Source organism: Macrobrachium nipponense, chromosome 47 (genome assembly GCF_015104395.2).
Source record: "Macrobrachium nipponense isolate FS-2020 chromosome 47, ASM1510439v2, whole genome shotgun sequence".
NCBI classification, from domain to species: Eukaryota; Metazoa; Arthropoda; class Malacostraca; order Decapoda; family Palaemonidae; genus Macrobrachium; species Macrobrachium nipponense.
The window spans coordinates 10,188,004-10,204,670 of record NC_087222.1 but is presented as its reverse complement, the minus strand read 5'-3'; the positions used below and the strand labels follow the sequence as shown (position 1 = coordinate 10,204,670).

Below are 16,667 nucleotides of genomic sequence, written 5' to 3'. Positions count from 1 at the left end.
CCTTGCCATGCCCTTTTGCCGCCGCCCTCACTCAATTGCTTAATGACAATTACCCACAATAAAACAACAAAGTACTATAAGACAAATGGGTCTGTACCATTATCTATTCCTCTCTAATTTCTTCTTTCCCCCCACCCCCCCCCACCTCCCTCCTCCCCTTTCCAAACCCTCGTCTTCCTTCAACCTATCCTACACAACCCCCTCTCCCCCAACGTAATGGGTTGTTTATGTGAATGTCGTTCTCTTGGTGAAGTGCCCCAGAATCCTTTTAATTGATTTCTAGTACCTAGCAGATTCGTTGATTCAAGTAAGAGCGGCGAAAGCACTGAAGTGCTAGTGCGTTTTTTTCCCCCAAGGCTCTATACATTAGCGAATGAAAATTATCAATAAAAACTAATAGATAAGCTGGATGCTGTGATACAATGGGGTGGGGAAGCTACTTCATTCCTGAATATGGAGTTAGTGGTGTATAATTGTAATTGCAGGCTTCTTAAATATATGGAAGCATAGTGTTTTATTTAATATGTAATTGTTACTTCATTCCTCGTGCTGATTCCTGTCTCGAATGGTCAGACCTCAGCGTGGTGAGACAGTGGCAACATGGTTCATCCATGATGGATGTGTGACATTCCTCGTGTATGATCCATGGCTAACGGTGACCAATTCATCTGTGGTGTGTAATATCTTGGTGATCAGAGAGGGTAGTGGACATCTGTTCTTTTTAAAATTCTCTTAAAATTAACCTGAAAATCTTGAAAAAGACTTCAATTTTGCTTAATGATGAATGTGAGGGAGGTGAATGCTAAACAATATTTTCTGTAGACACTATCCTTTAATGATTTGAAGAGTTAATGTAGGTTCATAAAGAAATTAAATTTTTTTCCTAATATATGCCAGAGTTTATAGAAGATCTTTTCTTGTAAAGAAATGAAAGAAGAATCGGCTGAGAAGTAAAAAGAGTTCAGAATGCTGATGCAGGCGATAATAAACTATATGTTGAATGACACTGAATAGAGAAGGTTAAAAAAAAGTATTTAAATTCTGGGTTACTTTGTGTATGAAAGTGGATGAGAAACTAATCATATTATGAGGAATTAGGGGCATATATTGTCCTCTGTGACTTTGATTAAAATAAAGCTCAAATATTCTCTTAATTCATTAAAAAAATTAAATTGGTAAGTGTTCCAACAAAAAAAGCTTGCTTTAAGAGACACCTGGAAAGAGAAAAATTAAGATTATTTTCCCTTTGTTGCAGTTAACTGTACTGGATCATCTCGACAGAGAAGAATAAAATACAGGGTTGAAGTTATCGTTGCGGATTTTGACATTGACTGGTTTGTAAAAGTGCCAGTTACCGATTTCTTTTATAAAGGAAAAAAAAAATTTAATCTCTTAGAGGCCAAAGAATTTATCTTCTCTCTAGGCTGAACAGTTTGGGGATAGTAAAAAAATTAATTTAATCTCTCGAGGCTAGATAGTTTTCAGATAATCAAAGAATTTATTTAATCTCTCAAGGATAAGTAATTTGTAGATAGTAAGTTTAATCATTCGATGCTAAATAGTTTGCAGATACGTTGTTTATTTAATCATTCGATAGAAATAGTTTGCAGAAGGTCAGTTTATTTAGCTTGATTCTAAATATTGTGCAGATAGTAAAAACTAATTTTGGTAATTTTTTTTTTTTTTTTTTAAGAAATCCTTGCATCGAAATAATTTGAGTCGATGGGTTTATAGTTAAGCAGTGCTGGTGAAGTGAGTGCAATAGTTCGGCACTAAGCAGCGCTGGTGAAGAAAGTGCAAATATGACTTAAATTATTCGATGTTCTTAAGAGAGCTTTGATTGTTCTTCAGCAAGTTCTTGGATTGTTCTTATTAGAGTGCTCGATATAGTTTTCATGGATTTAGGTAAGTTATTTCCGGATTAAGTTATTGTTCCATTCAATTATCATCTTTCACTCATTATTCCAGGTTCATTTAATTCAAAGATCTTATTTCTAAGTCAATGTTCCATTTTAATTGTAATGTTATTTCCGGATTCACACTCATTATTCCAGGTTAATTTAATTTCAGTTTTCCGGAGTAAGTCATTGATCCATGAATCTTATTTCTGGATTCACTCATTATTCCAGGTTCTTATTCCAGGTTCATATAGCTTAAGTATCTTATTTCCGTATTAAGTCATTGTTCCTTGAATCGAAACAATTTGAGTCAATGGGTTTATGGTAGACGTAGGTGAAATGTTTTGTGTACATATACTATTTTGTTAGTAGTTAGTGTACATACCTTATTTTGTCAGTAGTTAAGCAGTGCTGTTGAAGTGAGTGAAACCGTGCAAAGCAGTGCTGGAGAAGAGTGCGGTAGTGCTGTGTGCTGGTGAAGTGAATGCAATAGAACGGCACTAAGCAGTGCTAATGAAGTGAGACAATAGTACGGCACTAAGTGTGGTGAAGAAAGTGCAAATATGACAGTTCTTCTTTACTCTGTTTGAAAAAGAGAATTGACAGTCTTAATTTTTTTTCCTCTGCCCTACCCCGTTAATGCAGTTAACCTAGTCACTAAGGTTAGAAAAATCACGGCGGTGGTGACCTGTCCTTCTTGCAATAAGGATGATAATGAAGGAGATTGGTTTGTGTATGTGGTGATTAGTGTATAAAGGATGTTGGGGAGGTAGTGCTATCTGTGCTGGCGAGTGACTGCAATAGTACGGCACCAAGCAATGCTGTCAAAGTGACTGCAATAGTACGGCACTAAGCAGCATGGGTGAAGTGAGTGCAATAGTATGGCACTAATCAGGGCTGGTGAAGAAACTGCAAATATGACTCAAGTTCTTCAATTTATCTTCAACGAGTTCTTTGATTGTTCTTTGTGGAGTTCTTTGATAGTTTTTTCATGAATTTAGGTACCTTATTTCCGGATTAAGTCATTGTTCCATTTAATTCTTATTTCTGGATTCAGTCATTATTCCAGGTTCATTTAATTTAAAGGTTCATTTAATTTAAATGTTCATTTAATTTAAATATCTTATTTCCGGATTAAGTTATTGTTCCATTTAATTACCTTTCCAGATTCACTCATTATTACAGGTTCATTTAATCTAAATAACTTATATCCAGATAAATTAGTTTTCAGATATTCGAATTTATTCAATCTCTCGAGGATTAGTACTTTGCAAATAGTGAAAGTGTATTAAATTATTTGACTTTAAATTATTTGTAGATAGGCAGTTTATTTAATCATTCAATACTAAATAGCTTGCAGATAGTCTGTTTAATCATTTGATGCTAAATAGTTTTCAGATAGTCAAAAATATTATTTTGGCAAGTTTTTTTTATAGGAAATTATTGAATTGAAATAATTTGAGTCAATGTGTTTATGGTAGACGTAGGTGAAATGTTTCTGTACATATATTTTTTTCTTAGTTAAGTGTACATATATTATTTTGTCAGTAGTTAAGCAGTGCTGATGAAGAGAGTGCAAAGCAGTGCTGGTGAAGTGAGTGAGGTAGTGCTATTTGTGCTGGAAGTGACTGCAATAGAAAAGCACTAAGCAGTGCTCGTGAATTGAGGCAATATTGCGGCACTAAGCAGTGCTCGTGAATTGAGGCAATATTGTGGCACTAAGCAGTGTGGTGAAGAAAGTGCAAATATAATTTAAAAGTTCTTCAATTGTTCTTCGATGAGTTCTTCGATCGTTCTTCGATGAGTTCTTAGATTGTTCTTCGATGAGTTCTTAGATTGTTCTTCGATGAGTTCTTCATTGAGTTCTTAGATTGTTCTTCGATATAGAATTTTTTCATATTTATATATTTTCAGATTAATTCCTTGTTCCATTTAAATATCTTATATCTGGATTCACTCTCCACGGTTCCACGTGTCTTAAATTTATAGATGCACATGTAGATTTTGTAACGGTTGAAATTTTAGTGTAAAATTATATTTAAGTTAATGGGTGAGGAAGGAAGGAGTTTTCAGATACTACTTTTGGCTAGCTGCCCCTTATAGCTAAAGACTTGAACCAAATCAAACTTACTAACAATGGAACAGGCTCTACGAGCATAAGTCGCCTCTTACTTTACTTCCTACTTTTGAACCCCTTTTACTTTTAAAGTAAAGAAACCTGGGGTTGGCATTGGTATGGTGTGAAACCCATATCAATGTTGATTCCGGGAGTCCCTTTCTAGGAAGGGTTCGCCCTTACTAGTTAGGGGCTTGCCTCACGGTTTAGGGTTCCGTGACAGTACTGGGGGAGGGGAGGCTTTGACAGGCCGATCCTTCCTTGGCATTGACGTCCCCTACTGTCTCGACGGTCATGGCCTCAACGCGGTGAGACAGTGGCAACATGGATCATCATGTATGATCTGTGGCTAACTAGTGACCATAACCCCACAGGTTCAAGTCTCGGCTCATGAAATTTTGTATTCAAAGAAAATTCTGTTACAAAATCTAAGCTGCACGAATTTCAATCTATTATCAATTCAGGTGTCTGGATTTAAATGTCTTCTTTTCAGATTTATGAGTCATGAATTTAAATATCTTATTTTCATTTTTGTAGGAGTCGTGAACTTTAATATCTTTTTTCAGGATGAAGAGCGTACGTGCGGATCGGGCGTGTTTTCGCTTTACTCAATTTGAAACTGAGAATTGATGGTCTAATTTTATTTTTACTTTGCCCTACCCCCGTTAATGCGGTTAACCTAGTCACTATGGGTACTAAAATCACTGCAGCGGTGACCTGTCATTCTTGCAATAAGGATGATAATGAAGGAGAATGGTCTAGATGTGTATGTGGTGATTAGCGTATCACAAAGAATGTGTATCTTGGTGAAGGAAGCAAAAAGAATATTTCTGTTGCTATTGAAATGAACTGTATAAATTGTCATGGTCGCAAATATCAAACAGATGGTCATATACTGAACTCAAATGAATGCAAAACCTTACATTATGTAATGAAGAAGATTGCTGATTATACAGATCATGGCAATGATTGCTAATAGAAAATTAAAATGAGTGTGAATATCCAATCGGTAGGAAATCACACTCAGATTGAGACTAGCTAACTGAAAATTTATGGCCATTTTTGTCATTGGTGAGACATGGCTGAAAGACTATGACCACTGCAAAGATTGCTGATATGATCCCACCTGGCGCATAGCTTTCCCTTCCTTCACTTCCCGAGGGAAGGTTGAGTTTGGTAGACTGCTTGACTGGACTGATAAAATGTCTCCTGCTAGTGTTTTTATCTGCATTGATTTTAATCTTAGGATGGATGATCCAACCAGTGAAGGTGTCAGTGTTTAATGATACGGAAAACAAATCAAAAACAAGTGTGGAATTTGCAATGTGATCAAAACATCTGATGAATAAACTCAGAATTTTATAATGGTGGTCCTGCTACGAGCACTATGGAAATGGTGGTGGACCTGAATAAGCCTTCAATATTAGTTAGTTTGGAGATAGTCAAATATTTTTTAAATTTTCCTAGGCTAAATTATTTGAAGATAGTTAAAACTGATTACTTCTTTAAATAGGTTTTATTTTTACAGTAAATCCTGAAATTATAGAAAACTGAGGCAATGGGTTAATAGTTTGGGTACAAACTTTATAATATCTCATTGTATGTGTAGTGTTTGAGGCTATGCAGTACTGGTGTTTTTTAATTTAGTGCAATAGTTCAAGTTGGTTAGCACCAATAGAGTTAGATGCTAATGTAGATTTTGTAACTGTTGAAAATTTTGGAATGTTCAACTTTTATTAGTCGGGTTAATGGCTGAGAAGGAAGGGGCTTTCAGGTACTTAGTGTTTGTGGGCAGCTTCTCCAACAAATTTGTTTGTTTCTGGTCAGATTTCAAACTTTGTGAACTCCTTAAAAAGAATAAGACTGCAGTAAAATACAAATAATTATTTTACCAAATTAGTTATTTTTGAGCTAATTCTCTGAAGTGTTAACCTTTAATAGTCGGTAAACTTAGTGTTGTTAATTGGATAATCAATTTCATCATTTGTCATGTTTTTGTCTAATGAAAATAGAACTCTAATATTTTTTTTAACATTTTATATAGAAATCCTGTATCAGAGCAGCAAATTAATATTTTTTTTTTTCTTTTGTTTCAGGATGTACTGGATCATCTCTGCTGCTCAGAAGATAAACAACTGCTTGTCTATGCAGTGCGGGTGTATTACAAAGTGTTTGCGAAAAAGTGGTCTGTAAATATTTAGGTGAGGATACCATGAAAAGCCTTCCCTTTTTCCTTTAGTGTTTGTCTTTTTTTTACTAGGATGTTCCTCTAATATACGTATTGCACTTCGGTGGGAACTTTGTCGTCCCAGATTGTACTTGTGTAAGTGGATGGTAAATGATTCATATTCTGAAGAATTAGGGGCAGGTGCTGTCCTCTGTGAATTGGGTATTCGATTTTTGTTGGAAGTTTCTCCAACACATTTGTGTTCGGTCGGAATTCACCCATGGTCAAAACTCCTTAAGAATGAATAGATTGGTTAAAAATTGATACCAATATGGCAGTAGTAAATTATAAATATATATTTCTTCAAAATAAGGTATATTTCGAGAAGCTCATTCTCTCTAGTATGAATCTTTCGTAGTCTGTAAACTTATTGCAATAACATATTGTTATTAACTGGTAAAGAATCTTTATAATGCTTATTAATTACCATTTCATTAAAATAAAGGTCAAATATTTTCTTAATTCATTAAAAAAAATAAGTGATGTTCCAATGCCAAAAGCCTACTTGAATGGACACCTGGAGAGATAACAAATTAATTAGTTATTTTTATCTTTGTCACAGGAAACTGAAACTGTGCTGGATTATCTTGACTCGGAAGACTTAAATACAGGGTTGAAGTTCTCGTTGCAGATTTTGACATGGATTGGAGGTTTGTAAAAGAGCTAGTTACCAATTCATTTTATAAAAGAAACTATTTAATCTCGTTGAGGCTAAATAGTTAATAGATTGTCAAAGAAAGTATTTACTCTTTCAAGGCTAAATAGTTAGCCGATAGTCAAAGAATTTATCTAATCTCTAGGCTGAATAGTTTGGAGATGGTTAAAAAATTAAAAGTATATTTAATCTCTAGAGGCTAGATAGTTTTCAGATAGTCAGAGATTTATTTAATCTCTCGAGGAAAAGTAATTTCCAGTAGTAGAGGATTTAATCATTCGATGCTAAAGTAGTGGATTATTTAGTTTCTTTAACACTTTGTTAAATATTGTGCAAACAGTCAAAACTATTATTTTGGTAAAGTTTCTTTTGTCAAATCCTGGTAAAATAATTTGAATAAATAGGTTTATGGTAAACGTAGGTGAAATATTTACATATATTTTTATTTTGTTAGTATTTTTGTGTTAGTAGTTAAGCAGTGCTGGTGAAATAGTGCAATAGTGCGAAGCAGTGATGAAGTGAAAACAATAGTATGGCAATAAGCCGTAATTGTTAAGAGTGCAGTAAGGAGCATGGGTGAAGTGAGCGAAATACTAAGGCACTAAGCAGTACTTGTCAAGTGAGTGCAATAGTACAGCACTAAGCAGCACGGGTGAAGTGAGTGCAATAGACAGCGCTAATCAGTGCTGGTGAGGAAACAGCAAATATGACTTAAATTCTTTAAATAGTTTCTTGGTAGAAATTTGATAGTTTTTTCATGAAGTTATATAACTTATTCCGGATTAAGTCAGTTTCCATTTATTATCTTATTTCCGATTCACTCTTTATTCCAAGTTCATTTAATTTAAATTTTCTGGATTAAGTCATTGATCCATTGTCTTATTTCTGGATTCACTCATTATTCCAGGTTCATATAGTTTAAGTGTCTTATTTCCGAATTGTCATTGTTGCATTTAATTACCTTATTTCCCGTTCCCGATTAATTCAATATTCCAGGTTCATTTAATTTACATAACCTATTTCTAGATAAGCCAGTTTTCAGATTTTTGAAATTTCTTCAATCTATCCAGGATAAGTAGTTTGTAGATAGTAGTGTATTTAATCATTTGGCGCTAAATATTTTAGATTGTCTATTTAATCATTCGATGCAAATAGTTTGAAGATTGTTAATTTAATTATTATTTAATGCCAAATAGTTTGCAGATATTCGGCTTATTTAATCATTTGATGCTAATTAGTGTTCAGATAGTCAAAACTATTAATTTGTAAGTTTTTCTTATAGGAAATCATTGAATTGAAATAATTTGAATCGATGGGTTTATGGGGTAGACGTAGGTGAAATGTTTGTGTACATATATTTTGTTAGTAGTTAACTAAGTGTACATACATTATTTTGTCAGTAGTTAAGCAGTGTGTGAAGTGAGCAACAGTGCAAAGAAGTGCTGGTGAAGAGAGTGCGGTAGTGCTGTGTGCTGGTGAAGTGAATGCAATAGAACGGCACTAAGCAGTGCTAATGAAGTGAGACAATAGTACGGCACTAAGTGTGGTGAAGAAAGTGCAAATATGACAAAGTTCTTCTTTACTCTGTTTGAAACAGAGAATTGACAGTCTTAATTTTTTTTCCTCTGTCCTACCCCCGTTAATGCGGTTAACCTAGTCACTAAGGTTAGAAAAATCACGGCGGTGGTGACCTGTCCTTCTTGCAATAAGGATGATAATGAAGGAGATTGGTTTTTGTATGTGGTGGTTAGTCTATAAGGTTTGTGTATGTGGTGGTTAGTGTATAAAGGATCTTGGTGAGGTAGTGCTATCTGTGCTGGTGAAGTGACCACAATAGTACGGCACCAAGCAATGCTTGTCAAGTGACTGCAATAGTACGGCACTAAGCAGCATGGGTGAAGTGAGTGCAATAGTATGGCACTAATCAGGGCTGGTGAAGAAACTGCAAATATGACTAAAGTTCTTCAATTTATCTTCAACGAGTTCTTTGATTGTTCTTTGTGGAGTTCTTTGATAGTTTTTTCATGAATTTAGATACCTTATTTCCGGATTAAGTCATTGTTCCATTTAATTATCTTATTTCCGGATTCAGTCATTATTACAAGTTCATTTAATCTAAATAACTTATATCCAGATAAATTAGTTTTCAGATATTCGAAATTATTCAATCTCTCTAGGATTAGTACTTTGCAAATCGTGGAAGTGTATTAAATTATTTGACTTTAAATAATTTGTAGATAGGCAGTTTATTTAATCATTCAATACTAAATAGCTTGCAGATAGTCTGTTTAATCATTTGATGCTAAATAGTTTTCAGAAACTCAAAAATAAAAATTATTTGGCAATGTTTTTTTTTTTATAGGCAATTATTGAATTTAAATAATTTGAGTGTTTATGGTAGACGTAGGTGAAATGTTTCTGTACATATATTTTTTTCTTAGTTAAGTGTACATATATTATTTTGTCAATAGTTAAGCAGTGCTGATGAAGTGAGTGCAACAGTGCAAAGCAGTGCTGGTGAAGTGAGTGAGGTAGTGCTATTTGTGCTGGAAGTGACTGCAACAGAACAGCACTAAGCAGTGCTCGTGAATTGAGGCAATATTGCGGCACTAAGCAGTGTGGTGAAGAAAGTGCAAATATAATTTAAAAGTTCAATTGTTCTTCGATGAGTTCTTCAATTGTTCTTCGATGAGTTCTTCAATTGTTCTTCGATGAGTTCTTCAATTGTTCTTCGATTGTTCTTCGATGAGTTCTTCGATGAGTTCTTCGATGAGTTCTTCGATATAGAATTTTTTCATATTTATATATTTTCAGATTAAGTCCTTGTTCCATTTAAATATCTTATATCTGGATTCACTCTCCACGGTTCCACGTGTCTTAAATTTATAGATGCACATATAGATTTTGTAACTGTTGAAATTTTAGTGTAAAATTATGTTTAAGTTAATGGGTGAGTGGGTGAGGAAGGAGGAAGGAGTTTTTCAGATACTACTTTTGGCTAGCTGCCACTTATAGCTGAAGACTTGAACCAAATCAAACTTACTAACAATGGAACAGGCTCTACGAGCATAAGTCGCCTCTTACTTTACTTCCTACTTTTGAACCCCTTTTACTTTCAAGTAAAGAAACCTGGGGTTGGCATTGGTATGGTGTGGAAACTCATATCAATGTTGATTCCGGGAGTCCCTTTCTAGGAAGGGTTCGCCCTTACTAGTTAGGGGCTTGCCTCACGGTTTAGGGTTCCGTGACAGTACTGGGGGAGGGGAGGCTTTGACAGGCCGATCCTTCCTTGGCATTGACGTCCCCTACTGTCTCGGACGGTCATGGCCTCAACGCGGTGAACAGTGGCAACATGGATCATCATGATGTATGATCTGTGGCTAACTAGTGACCATAACACCACAGGTTAAAGTCTCGGCTCATGAAATTTGTATTCAAAGAAAATCCTGTTACAATTCTAAGCTACAAGAATTCTATCTATTATCGGTTCAGGTATCTAAATTTAAATGTCTTCTTTTCAGATTTATGAGTCATGTATTTAAATATCTTCTTTTCAGGTTTGTAGTAGTCGTAAACTTTATCTTTTTTCAGGATGAAGAGCGTTCGTGCGGATCGGGCGTGTTTTCGCTTTTACTCAATTTGAAACAGAGAATGACCGTCTAATTTTTTTTACTCTGCCCTACCCCCGTTAATGCGGTTAATTTTGCTTTACTCAATTTGAAACTGAGAATTGACGGTCTAATGATTTTTAATTTTTACTTTGCGCTACCCGCGTTAATGCGTTAACCTAGTCCACTGCGGCTGGTGACATATCATTCTTGCAATAAGGATGATAATGAAGGAGAATGGTTTAATGTGTATGTGTGATTAGAGTATCAGGAAAGAATGTATCTTGGTGAAGGAAGCAAAAAATATTGTTGCTATTGAAATGAACTGTATGTCATGGTCGCAAATATACTGAACTCAAATGAATGCAAAACCTTACATTATGTAATGAAGAAAGATTGCTGATTATACAGATCATGGCAATGATTGCTAATAGAAAATTAAAATTAGTTTATGAATATCCAATCGGTAACTGAAAATTTTATGGCAATTTTTGCCATTGGTGAGACATGGCTGAAAGACGATGAAACTGCCAAGATTGCTGATATGATCCCACCTGCGCATAGCTTCCTTCACTTCCCGAGGGAAGGTTGAGTTTGGTAGACTGCTTGACTGGACTGATAAAATGTCTCCTGCTAGTGTTTTTATCTGCATTGATTTTAATCCTTAGGATGGATGATCCAACCAGTGAAGGTGTCAGTGTTTAATATACGGAAAATCCAACATAAGTGTGGAATTTACAATGTGATCAAATACATCTGATGAATAACAGAGAATTTTATATGGCGGTCCTGCTACGAGCACTATGGGGATAGTCAAATATTTTTTAATCTTCCTAGGCTAAATAATTTGAAGATAGTTAAAACTGATTACTTCATTAAATAGGTTTTATTTTTACAGCAAATCCTGAAATTATAGAAAACTTAGAGGCAATGGGTTCATAGTTTGGGTACAAACTTTATAATATCTCATTGTATGTGTAGTGTTTGAGGCTATGCAGTATGGTGTTTTTTAATCTAGTGCAGTATTTAAGTTTGTTAGCACCAATAGTTAGATACTAATGTGATTTTGTAAACTGTTGAAATTTTGGTGGTTCAACTTTTATTTGTCAGGTTAATGGCTGAGGAAGGAAGGGGCTTTCAGGTACTTAGTGTTTGTGGGCAGCTTCTCCAACAAATGTTTGTTTGTTTCTGGTCAGATTTCAACCTTGGTGAACTCATTAAAAAGAATTATAAGGTTCAAATTTATGCCAATACGATGCAGTAAAATACAAATATAATTATTTTACCAAATTAGTTATTTTAGAACTAAATTCTCTGAATTGTTAACCTTTAATAGTCGGTAAACTTAATGTTGTTAATTAGATAATAAATATGAATTTGTCATATTTCTGTTTAATGAAAATAGAACTCTAGTATTTTTTTACATTTTAAACCGAAATCCTGTATCAGAGCAGCAAATTAATTTTTCTTTTGTTTCAGGATGATATACTGGATCATCAATGCTGCTCAGAAGAAACAAACTGCTTGTCTATGCAGTGCGGGTGTATTACAAATGTTTGTAGAAAAGTGGTGTCTGTAGATATTTAGGTGAGCATACCATGAAAAGCCTTCCCATTTCCCTTTAGTGTTTTTGTCTTTTTTTTTACTAGGATGCCTCTAATGGGCAAGTAGACTTAATCTTGAGAAATAATTATCTATTTTAAGGGAACAGATTCTAAGATTATAACTTATAATGAACCTTAGAAGAAAAATATTGATAATGTACATGAATTATTTCCTAAAGTTAATAAGATTCCCTTTTGTTTAGTTCTTGTTAACTACAAGTCTCTCTCAATATTACACGAGAATAGTGAATGTTTGAAACCTAGATTAAGAGCATAATGACATTCCTAAAAAAAAAAAAAACTACCCTAAACAGTTTTCCCAACCATTTGTAATTCTTTTGTTCCGATAGTAGTTCCTTGTTATTATAAGTTTTGGTGAAGTAGTGTATGGGAGTCTGCTGGTCTGGAATTAAAAGTGCAGAGATTATATTATTAACATTTGACTGTATTTTAACATTTGACTGTCATTTTTGACAACGTGAATGTGTTAGCGTTATGAAACTTGGATTAAAATTGCTATTAGAAAATCTGTCGAAACCTAGATAATCCTCCTATTTCGCTTTGTTTCAAATAAGGGAGGCGACGGATAACGGTGACAAGTGTTTTATTATTTTCGAAATTACCACCATTCTAAATTGTCATACTGTTTATAAATTTCATTGTTTGTCCGAAAGTTTATTAAACTAAGAAAATCGGTAATGTTTAATTTTCCTAGTCTACCAAAATGTATTTACAGTTAAATTTCTGCAGCCCCAGAAATAAAAAAAAGAAAGAAAAAAAAGTGTACAAGTTTAAAAGGAAACTTTGATCGCGTTTGACTTTCCTCCATTTTCACCTCAAGCTTTGTTGTCGCTCTCATCTGTGAGAGGTTCGCGACAGTTTCATGCTTTGATATCTGGTAAAAAAAAATTTTTCTAGCATCTGTAGCGACACGATTTGGGTGGGATATAAATCCTAATTTTCTAGGAAAGTTGGTGTTAGAAGAGTTGTCCATTAACGTGTTCATCATTATTCTTATAATATCGGTTAACATGAAAAAGCGGCTGTCAAAGATGACTACCTTAGCCTTTGTCAACATGGCCTACTGCGTACTTCAGGTCCACAGACGTCTACAAACTCCGACAAGAACATCAAATGGCAAATATTCCAAATTTGTAAACTGACAACCGTAATTTACGCAAGGTTACTATTGACAATTATTCATGTATTTCATCACTGGTGCGGCATATTTATGCCGTCTGCGCCAGTGTGAACATACGCCACATTCAGTTGTTGAGGTAATCTAAAATTTCTAGCCACCTGCGATTTTTATTAAACAATGGACATGACTGAATACAGTAAACTACGCATTTTACCAAAGGGAAAACAAACCATCATAAGTCACAGGGTATGTGGGGGTTGGAGGTGGGAGACCACACATCCGTAATTCACACGAGAGAAAAATGGAGAGAGAGAGAGAGAGAGCATAACGAAACAGGATATAATAATGACTCTCGATGAACAGGAAGGTTAAGGAGCCAGGCAGAGTTTCAATATAAGAAGTGATTTCACAAGAGAAACTGATCAGAAATAACTTGGCTAAGCAACAGATATCCGCTATGATGATACCCTAAAACGACTGCTATTTTAAAGTTAACGCTAAATGAATTCTTTATTCCAAATAACCATTGATTCTTGGTTTGCAAAGACGTCCTATTGTAATTTTTTGACTTTCAGTTTTATGCCTATTAACCGCCGATAATAGACCTCGATTCATAATTCAAAGCTGCGGGCAAGGTACCATCAAGTCAAACATCATTGTTACTTTTTATAAAGTATTTGAGTGGTGTGCTCAAGTTTGGCATTGTCGTCATTTCATGTCACGTGATAATAACAGACTAATAGATCATGAGTCCTGCTTATACAAATGAACTGAAGAGGAACTTTCACCCAGTGACAGCAAGGGCAACCATCCGAATGGATATCTATTCATTTATGAGCATATAAAAAGACAAATGATGCTTATATCACATTTGTGTAACGGCGGCATTCTTATTCTAAGCACAACTGGATTATGCATACGCTTTCACATACGGCAAAAAATACGCTCCCGAAATATGTAGTCTTACAATGAATTTTAAGTGGGGGGGGGGCGGATACTGAATTCTAGGGAGTTAATACCGACAGCATGCTTCTGAACCAAAAATTCAAAAAAACTCATTTGGGTTAAAAAAAAAAAGAAATGAAATTGGTGTAATAAACACACAATTATAAATTGTTAAATGAGCGTAGAAACTAAAAACTTTTATAAATCTAAAATGCAACTCACAAATTACATGCATGTCTTTCCATCTCCTTTTGCATTCCCACTGCCATGACCTTCATGTATTCGGAAACTATAAGAGACTGGCACGTCTAAGCGTTCAAGTATAATTGAGAAAGGTTGCAACCATCCCTCACAACTGAGAAAATCTCAATTTCTAAATTGAAAATTCCACATTTGTCTAAGAAGTAAGCGTGTGAACTCTGGACATATGAAATTGCAATTCAGAACGCTAACAGATGCCATCAGGACTCGGAAATGAGAAAGGTAGCTGTGTAATCTATCATGCTCGGAAAACACTAGATTTAAGAGAGATTTCCTTAGTTTGGTAGTGAAGGGCAAGAAACTTGTACAACAGTATAAATCAATGTTTTTTTTTTTTTTTCATATCATCTAGCACAGAATTCTCGAACATTCGAAGAACATAAAAAATGCTAATTTAATATAGAATACAACACTTTAAATACACGGGCTGTTTCTCCTTAAGAGCTTCCGTCTTCGAATCGCTTTTCATAAAAAACAATAGTTCCACAATTAAACAACCAAACTACTGCACACCTCTTTAACCTGTCATAACTATATTATACTTACTACTTCTGGTCACTCTTCGTCTTACCTTCACTTGAGATGGTAATTTTCTTAGCATTGTAGTAGGTTTTCGTTTATTTTTAAATATGTGGTTTATTGGGATGAGTCTTTTTATTAGTTTTTGTGTATTAATCCTTTTTACAGCCATGATTGATGGGCTGGACCCGAACGTCCTTTTAAAATTAAATTACCAGAAGACTTCTCCCTTTCTCTTCAGAATGATCTGAGGCAAACTTGAAAATATTATGATGACACAGAAATTAAGAGAATGATGTCCCATGTGGTCTATGCAGGAAGTGTACGGAAGTCATGAAGGTAATTGATCTTGCATTAGGAATGACATCTAGCATGACGGCTTGGAAAGTAAATACTTCAATACTTTACCCTGGAAAAAGGCAAAGGGGGATAGGAAGACTTAATTAAATTCAAGTATATGGTTTTAATTGATAAGATTATGATAACTTTACAGTTTATCACTGATCAAGCAACGCTTAATTGCTTAATCAGATGACATGAATTTACGCCATTCCGAAAAATCAGTTCTGTTAATGGAATCCGATTCTCGAAAATGGGGACAAGCTTATATTGAACCATTCTCCTCTGGATATCTTTTATTTTGAGATTTAAAACTAAAAACTTAAAACTAATGGACAGGTAAATCAAGCAGAGTGTAATAATTAAAACTCAGAACCATTCTACAAGGCGAGAACTGAGAAAACTCAAAACTGGATCATTTAAGGTATTTTAATATCACAAGAATTACGTACATTGTATGAAATTCGGCGCTTCAGGATAACAGGGAGCTTTGATATATAAACCAAAACATTCAAGCTGCACTTGAAAATGTGTTGCTCCAGGAATCGTAATCCAATGCAATAATATCAGCGAAGAGACCTAGAAAAGCTCGTAAGGAATCGAGAGTAGGAAAGTAAAATGTCGGTAATCATAAAAACGCACCCTTTAGAGTTCTTTAGAAACTTATTACGATTCCTTTACTCATTTTGCTATTTTAAGCAGGATATTTCTGAGAAATCGTTGGGCACGCGCTGACAACTATAGCTACTCTATGATCTAGGAAAAAAAAAAAAGAAGATTTTGTTTACACCGTGGCTTAGCTGGCATTCGTCATTGTCTAGGTGGGGCTATATTTTTTGGGGGCCAAAGAAAATGACATAAGTATACTATTCTCGAACGTATATGTCCATGTGAGCGAAGGAAAATGATAGTATTAGCAATCAGTAAACCTGTAGTTGAAATTATAGAGCTCAATTTCAATTGTCAACTTTTGGTATATGTAAATGTATCAAATACAATAATGTAATTTTCCTCACAATCTTAAGCCATAGCCTAATTTGTATCGTGCAAAAAAAATCACTTCTCATGTAAATATACCAGTACAAGCTGCAGACGTAACAGGGCCCAACATAAGATTAAGAATATGCCAAAAGTTTAGCTACGAAGGGAATTTCAACTGGGGTGGGGGGGGGGGGGGCAAATGGTCCCCCCACATAGCGAAGCTACTGGTTTTTTTACATATGATATTCATAGACTATTTTTGAGTGAGCGTTAAATAGATCAAAAGCTTCAACTACGATTTCAATCAAAAGGGTGCACTTCCTGTAATTACTTCATGATATTTATTTGCATTTGGAGAAAGCTGACTTACTGA

The 16,667-nt window shown here is 34.7% G+C and overlaps 2 long non-coding RNA genes across 4 annotated transcripts in view; one reads left to right on the top strand and one right to left on the bottom strand.

Annotated features, from left to right (window-relative positions):
- Nucleotides 1-16,667, bottom strand: part of LOC135204699 (uncharacterized) — a 53,691-nt gene that overhangs the window by 8,860 nt on the left and 28,164 nt on the right. The gene's annotated exons all lie outside the window — the stretch shown is intronic.
- Nucleotides 1,236-16,667, top strand: part of LOC135204700 (uncharacterized) — a 56,310-nt gene continuing 40,878 nt past the window's right edge. Inside the window, exon 1 of one of the 2 annotated variants that reach the window (XR_010312304.1) lies at nt 1,236-1,334. This is a non-coding gene — a long non-coding RNA (uncharacterized LOC135204700). Of the gene's footprint in view, nt 1,335-6,808; nt 6,892-16,667 lie in introns of those variants that run through there. The other variant, XR_010312305.1, reaches the window with a different exon arrangement.